This window comes from Solanum dulcamara, chromosome 10 (genome assembly GCF_947179165.1).
Source record: "Solanum dulcamara chromosome 10, daSolDulc1.2, whole genome shotgun sequence".
In the NCBI taxonomy this organism is placed as follows: domain Eukaryota; kingdom Viridiplantae; phylum Streptophyta; class Magnoliopsida; order Solanales; family Solanaceae; genus Solanum; species Solanum dulcamara.
In genome coordinates this window covers 21366903-21374602 of record NC_077246.1, presented here as the reverse complement: position 1 = coordinate 21374602, position 7700 = coordinate 21366903, and the positions used below count along the sequence as shown (strand labels likewise).

The 7700-nt window shown below is 40.9% G+C and overlaps 1 long non-coding RNA gene across 1 annotated transcript; it reads left to right on the top strand.

Annotated features, from left to right (window-relative positions):
• Window positions 1–399: 399 nt before the first annotated feature.
• On the top strand, window positions 400–2722 carry LOC129871278 (uncharacterized). The gene is made up of 3 exons (XR_008762225.1): window positions 400–516; window positions 1385–1435; window positions 2526–2722. It is a non-coding gene; the product is annotated as an uncharacterized LOC129871278 (long non-coding RNA).
• Window positions 2723–7700: the final 4978 nt, after the last annotated feature.

Below are 7700 nucleotides of genomic sequence, written 5' to 3'. Positions count from 1 at the left end.
GTTGGGAATACTTGTAACAAGTCAAGGGTAAGACTATGCTTGGTCTTGATATATACAAGTTTCTATTGATTAAGTTGGGAGGTGGAATTATTGGAAAAGTTAAAGGGCAAAATTGGAATTTCACATGTGGAAATACCATAAAAGGTTAGGGGTAAACTTGGAATTGTACATATGGAAATACTATAAAAGGTTAAGGGCAAAGGTGGAATTTTAACTTGGAATTATTAGAAAAGGTGAGGGGCAAAATGGTAATTTCACATAGGAGCCTATTAGTCATAAAATCCTAGAGATTTCTAGACATTTTGAGAGAATTAGAAGAAGAAAATTTGAGGAGAAAAAAAACTAGAGAAAATCGGCCAAGAGAGGAGAAAATTTAGTCTCCAAATTTCATCCCCAAAAATTATAATTTTCTAGTATTCCTACTAAGTCAAGGGTGCTCTACAACATGGTGTAGTTGTTTTGGAAGTTTGGAGACTTGTTTCATTGATTTGGAAGTGAAGAAGTTAGAAGAAAAAGGTAAGAATTCATTCATTTTATTAAGTTATGAAGGTTTGTGTATGTTGTAGTATGTTGAGGTGTATGGAATTTATGAAAATATGGAAGTTTTCATGGTAATATGATGCCATGTATACATGTTCTTATATGAGTAAGAATTATGTAAATTTTGTGTAGTATTTTTGTGTAGTATTTTTGTGTAGTATTTGGATGGTGGTTATGTTAATTATTTGGTGTTGAAAATGAAAGTTGGATGAGATTAATTGAAGTTGGAAATAAGAGTTAAGTGATAAGATGGAAAAAAATTAAGGTTGCATAGCTTGCTAGTTGTTGTTGTAATTTTTGGAAAATAGGGAAACTTAAATGGTGTATTTGGTATTAAACTAGTTTGTAGGAATTATATAATTTGAGTGTGATATTATAAGAAGATGGAGGTAAATTATTAAAAGTATGGATTGTTGTTGTTGGTTGTGAAGTTGAAGAAAGAAAATGAATTTTAATATTTTTATTGTATTTATGGAATTTTTAAGTGAAATATGGAATTGAAAAAAATTGGATAGCTTACTTGGAATATTTTTCACTTATGTTGGAATGAGTTGAAACTAATTATGGATATGAGATATTCATATTTATTTGGAAATGCAAAGTTTGGTTGAAAGTTGTTGCACTAATTGGAAAATTACACCAATTTATATTATGGTGTGTTTAAATTGATTATTGATGAAATTGGTGTTGTTGTTGGCTTGGTTGTTGATATTGTGGCCGAGTTGTAATCTCGGGGTTGCTATATATATAGGGGAGATGCTGCCGAAATTTTTGTAGACAAGTATTGGAAAATTGAATTCTTAAAGTCTTATGAATAGTAATTGGTAAATGTGACCAATTGTAGATTTTGGAGGAAACGAGAATTGAATTTGGACAATCGTAAAACGTCAAAAAGGTATGTAAAGATTTACATTTTCTTCTCTTGGCATGTCCTAGATGTAATAGGATTGAATACGAAACTCGGGGATCACTCTACTCTTCGGAATCGACGTTCGAAAATTTCCCTTTTCTATTCAATGGAATTGAATTAGGTAATTATGAATAGTTTTGGAAAAATTATCTAAACTTCTAGATTTTTCACAAATGAATTCCGAATACCTTGAAACTCTTCTAAATAATGTTATGAAGTCTAACGCACGTGATTTGTATACGCCACCTCATTTGTCCGAGGTGGGCCCCACTATTCCGAATTTTTCTTCGTTATTCCGTTTGAATTACGGTAGGTAGAATTTGAAAGAAATTCTTTGCTATGCTTCCTAATATTATATGAATAATTATTCCGGTAATTTCCATAATATATTTAGAAGTACGGAGACGATTCGGAAAATACTATTTTTACGTAAACTATTGTGATATTGGAAGTACTTGTACTATTATTATTATTCAAGTTTCCTTTTATGATTTGTTATCGAAATTATACCATCGAGTCTGTATAAATGTTTTGTAATTTAAATTGCATTTAGTTTCTCACTACTCCACTCGTGGATGCCTCAATGCTTCTTTCACTGAGCCTGGGCCAGGATATGTTTTTGTGCGTATTTCTCTGCATTGTTCGCCGTGTCCCGACGTGAGGGGGCAGGTATGACATGTACCATGGGGTGGTAAATATTATGCCACAGAGTTATGCTGTGCCATGTACATATATGTTTGTGATATGATATGATATGATTTGATATGGCCATCTGATATGATATGATTTGTTACGGAGATATTCCCTACTCTGGTGTTATGCTGTGCCGTGGTGCCGATGATGGGAGGGCAACCACACTTTGTTCACCGAGTCCCTAAGGGGGCCGGATATGGCATATGTCTGTACATATATGATTTGAGATTTTGATAAGCATTTTGAAATTCTAAACGTTGATTTTATGTTTTGCATATACTATTCAGATTATGATTTTATATAGTTCAGTGCATGCTTTACATATTCAGTACATTTTCCGTACTGACCCCCTTTCTTCGGGGGCTGCGTTACATGCCCGCAGGTACCGACGTTCGTTGTGCTGAGCCACCTGTTTAGGACATCTGCTGTGTTATTGACAGTGCTCCTTTGTTCGGAGCTTGTATTTTGGTACTGACTCTATCTCTGTATATTTGTATATATTGGTCAGGGGTACGACGGGGCCCTGTCCTGTCTTATGACTATGTTATCATCTGTAGAGGTCTGTAGACAGAGTTATGTCGTGGGTGTTTTGGATGTATGGTTTGGATTTTTGTGTGTTTTGTGACAGCCTTTCAACTCTCGTGCGTATATTTACTTCTATAATATATTTAACAATTTCTACAAATCAATACATTTGTTTATTCGGAAAAAAAAAGGCTAATTTGGGATAAGGGTACGTTTGGGTGCCCAACTCGGGCACCAGTCGCGGCCTACGGGGTTGGGTCGTGACAAAAGTGGTATCAGAGCGGTTGGGTCCTCGGAATGTCTACAGACCGTGTCTAGTAGAGTCTTGTTTATCGGTGTGTTGTGCACCACATCTATAAGCAGGGGGCTACAGGACATTTAGGATATTACTTTTCCTTCTTGTCTTAGATCGTACGATAGAGCTATATTATTAGGATGATTCTCTCCTAACGAAACGATTATTATGATTTTCAGAAATGCCTCCGAGAAAAGTGACGACTGCCCAGAAGGGTAAATCAGTGGCACTAGGCGAGGTTAGTCAGGTCCATAGAGTTACCAGGGCCCGACCTCAGCCTGAGATGGAGACTGTGCCCCCAACAGCCAGTTCTGCGACCCCGCCAGAAATTAGGGCAGCCCCAGCTGAAGATCAGAGGGCGGATTCACCAGTATTTAGAGCCCCAGCACCCGAGCCTCTAGCTCCACAGTCAGGAGTGAAAGTCAGGGCTATGCAGGATGCGGTGCAGTTGTTGACCAGGTTGGTGGCTGGACAGGAACACAGACGTGGTTTAAGCGGAGATCCGGTACACAAGTCTGATAGTTCAAGGGCTCGTGAGTTTCTGACTTGTAACCCTCCAGAGTTCTTCGGGACAAAGCCCAAAGAGGACCCCCAGGAGTTTGTTAGAGAGATGCAGCGCACTTTACGTCTGATTAAAGCTTCTGCAACTGAGTCGGTTGAGTTGGCTTCATATAGATTGCACGAGGTAGCTGCGAACTGGTTTGAGTCCTGGGAGTTATCCAGGGGTAGACTAGCTTCTCCAGCGGTATGGGATGAGTTTACAGAGGCATTTATCAGTCATTTCCTGCCTCCTGAGATGCGTAGAGCTAGAGTGGATAGATTTTTACAGTTAAGGCAGCGAGGCCGCAGTGTTCGCGAGTATAGTTTGGAGTTCGACTCATTGGCTCGACATGCACCTGCTCTGGTAGCTGACATGACAGACAGAATGCACAGATATATGATGGGCCTAGATCGTTATCTGGTGGATAGTTGTTTGGTGATGGCTGCTCAGCCAGGGATGGACATCGCCCGTATTCAAGCATATGCTTAGGGCATGGAGGACAGACATAGAGGACGCCAGTCCGACCGAGATTTTAGCAGAAGTCAGCCCAAGAGGGCCAGGTCAGCTGGATATTTCGGAGAGTTCCGAAGTAGGCCATTCCAGCAGCAGGGTAGCAGATAGCCCACCCAGCCAGCACGGAGTATGCCTTTCCTATCCTCAGACCGGAGATCAGGTGGCACAGGATATTCGGGAGCTGGTTTGAGCTCTAGGGCTTCCGGTTCGCAGTTAGATAGAGGTTCTGGTCAGATGCGGACACCCAGGCCCCCGTGTTCTTATTGTGGTAGGTACTATCCGGGAGAGTGTTATCGTGCTACAGGAGCTTGTTTTGTTTGTGGTCGTCAAGGCCATATGATGAAGGATTGCCCAAATAAGGGTGATTCAGGTGGAGCAGCTCGGCCTACAGGATCATTTGCTGGGTCATCATCTTCTTCGGTAGCTATGCGCCCTACGGGGTAGGGTGTGTCTACACCAGCAGGCCGTGGTAGAGGCCGGGGTGGAATTTCTGGTTCTAGCGGCCCTTCAAACCGCACCTATGCCTTGGCCACCCTACAGGATCAAGAGGCGTCTCCAGATGTGATCACAGGTACATTATTGATCTTTTCCCAGATTGTATATGCATTAATAGATCCAGGCTCTACATTATCATATATTACTCCAACGATTGCTGATAAGATTGGTGTAAATCCCGAACCGATAGAACCGTTTGAGGTAGCTACTCCTGTAGGAGATTCTATTATAGCAAGGCGAGTATATAAAAGTTGCTCAGTAATTATATATGATCATTGCACTAAAGCAGACCTAATAGAATTGGAGATGACTGAATTTGATGTGATTATGGGAATAGATTGGCTATCTTCCTGTTATGCTAATATTGACTGTCAACGGAAGGTAGTTTATCTTCAATTTCCAGGAGAACAAGTGATAGAATGGGCAGGTAATACAGCATCTCCGAGAGGGAAGTTTATTTCTTACCTTAAGACGAGGAAGATGATCAGAAAAGGTTGTATTTATCACCTGGTTCGCGTGCAGAATTTGCAGGCTGAAGCGCCAACTATTCAGTCAGTTCCAGTTGTTAATGAATTTGTAGATGTATTCCCAGATGATCTTCCAGGCCTTCCTCCCGAACGGGAGATAGACTTTACCATAGATGTGCTGCCAGATATCCATCCGATATCTATTCCCCCATATAGAATGGCACCTGCAGAATTAAAGGAACTGAAGGAGCAATTGAAAGACTTGCTAGAAAAAGGCTTCATCAGACCTAGTACTTCACCTTGGGGAGCTCCAGTATTATTTGTGAAGAAGAAAGATGGGTCACTACGGATGTGTATTGATTACAGACAGTTGAATAAGGTAACTATAAAGAATAAATACCCCCTCCCTAGGATTGATGATTTGTTTGATCAGTTGCAGGGTGCTAAGTGGTTTTCAAAAATAGACTTGCGATCGGGTTATCATCAGGTGTGGGTAAGAGAATCTGATATTCCAAAGACAGCATTCCGGACTTGATATGGTCATTATGAGTTTAGAGTGATGTCTTTTGGGTTGACAAATGCTCCAGCGGTATTTATGGACCTGATGAATCGGGTATTTAGACCATTCCTGGACATGTTCGTGATTGTGTTTATTGATGATATTCTAATTTATTCCCGATCAAAAGAAGAGCACACAGATTATCTGAGAGCAGTACTTACAGTACTCCGACACCAGAAATTATATGCTAAATTTTCTAAATGTGAATTTTGGTTGACCTCTGTAGCATTTTTGGGACATATTGTCGGCGCTGAAGGTATTCGGGTAGATACACAGAAGATCGAGGCTGTAAAGAACTGGCCTAGGCCGACGACACCTACCGAGGTACGTAGTTTCCTGGGATTAGCAGGTTATTACAGAAGATTTGTAGAGAAATTTGCTTCTATGTCAGCACCACTGACAAGATTAACTCAGAAGGGAGCTAAGTTCCAGTGGACTGAGGCCTGTGAACGAAGCTTTCAGTTATTGAAAGAGAAGTTGACTACAGCTCCTGTTCTAACTCTTCCAGAAGGACCGGATGGGTATGTTATTTATTGTGATGCTTCAGGTGTGGGAATAGGTTGTGTATTGATGCAGCACGGGAAAGTTATAGCTTACGCTTCCCGGCAACTTAAAAAGTATGAAAGAAATTATCATACTCATGATCTAGAACTAGCAGCAGTGACTCATGCTCTGAAGATATGGAGGCACTATTTATATGGTGTTCATGTTGATATATATACAGATCACAAGAGTCTCCAGTATATTTTTAAACAGAAAGACTTGAATTTGCGGCAGAGGAGATGGTTGGAGGTCTTAAAAGACTATGATGTTGATATTCTATATCATCCAGGAAAGGCCAACGTCGTAGCAGATGCACTCAGCCGTAAGTCCTTGGGTAGCTTGATAAATGTTCCAGCAGAAAAGAAGGAAATAGTTCGTGAAATTGGTCAATTGGCCAGTCTTGGAGTTCGGTTGGCTGAATCGGGAGATAATGGGATTTTAGTTCGAGATGTTGCTGAATCTTCCATTATAGAAGAAATAAAGCGACGTCAATATGAAGACCCTATTTTGGCACAGTATCGAGATACAGGTATGGACAAAGAGAAGACCCCTTTTGGTATTACATCTAATGGAGTATTATTATACAGGGACAGGTTGTGTGTACCTGATGTTGCTGGGCTACAGCAACAAGTTATGGGTGAGGCACATCATGCCCGATATTCTATTCATCCGGGTACAACAAAAATGTACCATGACCTTAGATGTTTATTCTGGTGGGATGGTATGAAAAAAGATGTTGCTGAGTTCGTGGCCCAATGTCCAAACTGTCAGCAGGTCAAAATTGAACACCAGAAACCAGGTAGTTTATTGCAGGAGATGGAAATTCCAACGTGGAAGTGAGAGATGATTAATATGGATTTTATTACAGATTTACCTCGCACTCCACGGAAGTACGATTCGATATGGGTTATTGTTGATAGGTTGACTAAGTCAGCCCATTTCCTTCCGGTTCGGATCACATATTCAGCTGAGGATTATGCCAGGTTATATATTAAGGAGATAGTAAAGCTCCACGGAGTTCCTGTGTCTATTATCACTGACAGAGGTGCCCAGTTTACAGCAAACTTTTGGAGATCTTTTCAGGCAGGATTAAGGACCCAGGTGAGCCTTAGTACAGCATTCCATCCTCAGTCTGACGGGCAAGCCGAGCGCACTATTCAGACACTGGAAGATATGTTGCGGGCCTGTGTTATTGATTTCAGGGGTAGCTGGGATGACCATCTACCACTTGTTGAATTTGCTTATAATAATAGTTATCACTCTAGTATTCAGATGGCACCGTATGAGGCACTGTATGGCAGAAAATGCAGGTCACCTATAGGCTGGTTCGATGTGGGTGAAACTAAGTTAATTGGCCCAGATCTGATTCAGCAGGCAGTTGAGAAGGTGAAGCTTATCCAAGAACGATTATTGGCAGCTCAAAGTAGACAGAAAGCATATGCTGACAACCGGCGTCGACCTTTAGAGTTCCAAGTGGATGACTGGGTATTCTTGAAGGTGTCACCTATGAAGGGCGTCATGAGATTCGGTAGAAAAGGGAAACTTAGTCCGAGATACATCGGGCCTTATCAGATTGTCCGTAAAGTAGGCAAGGTTGCCTATGAATTAGACCTACCAGC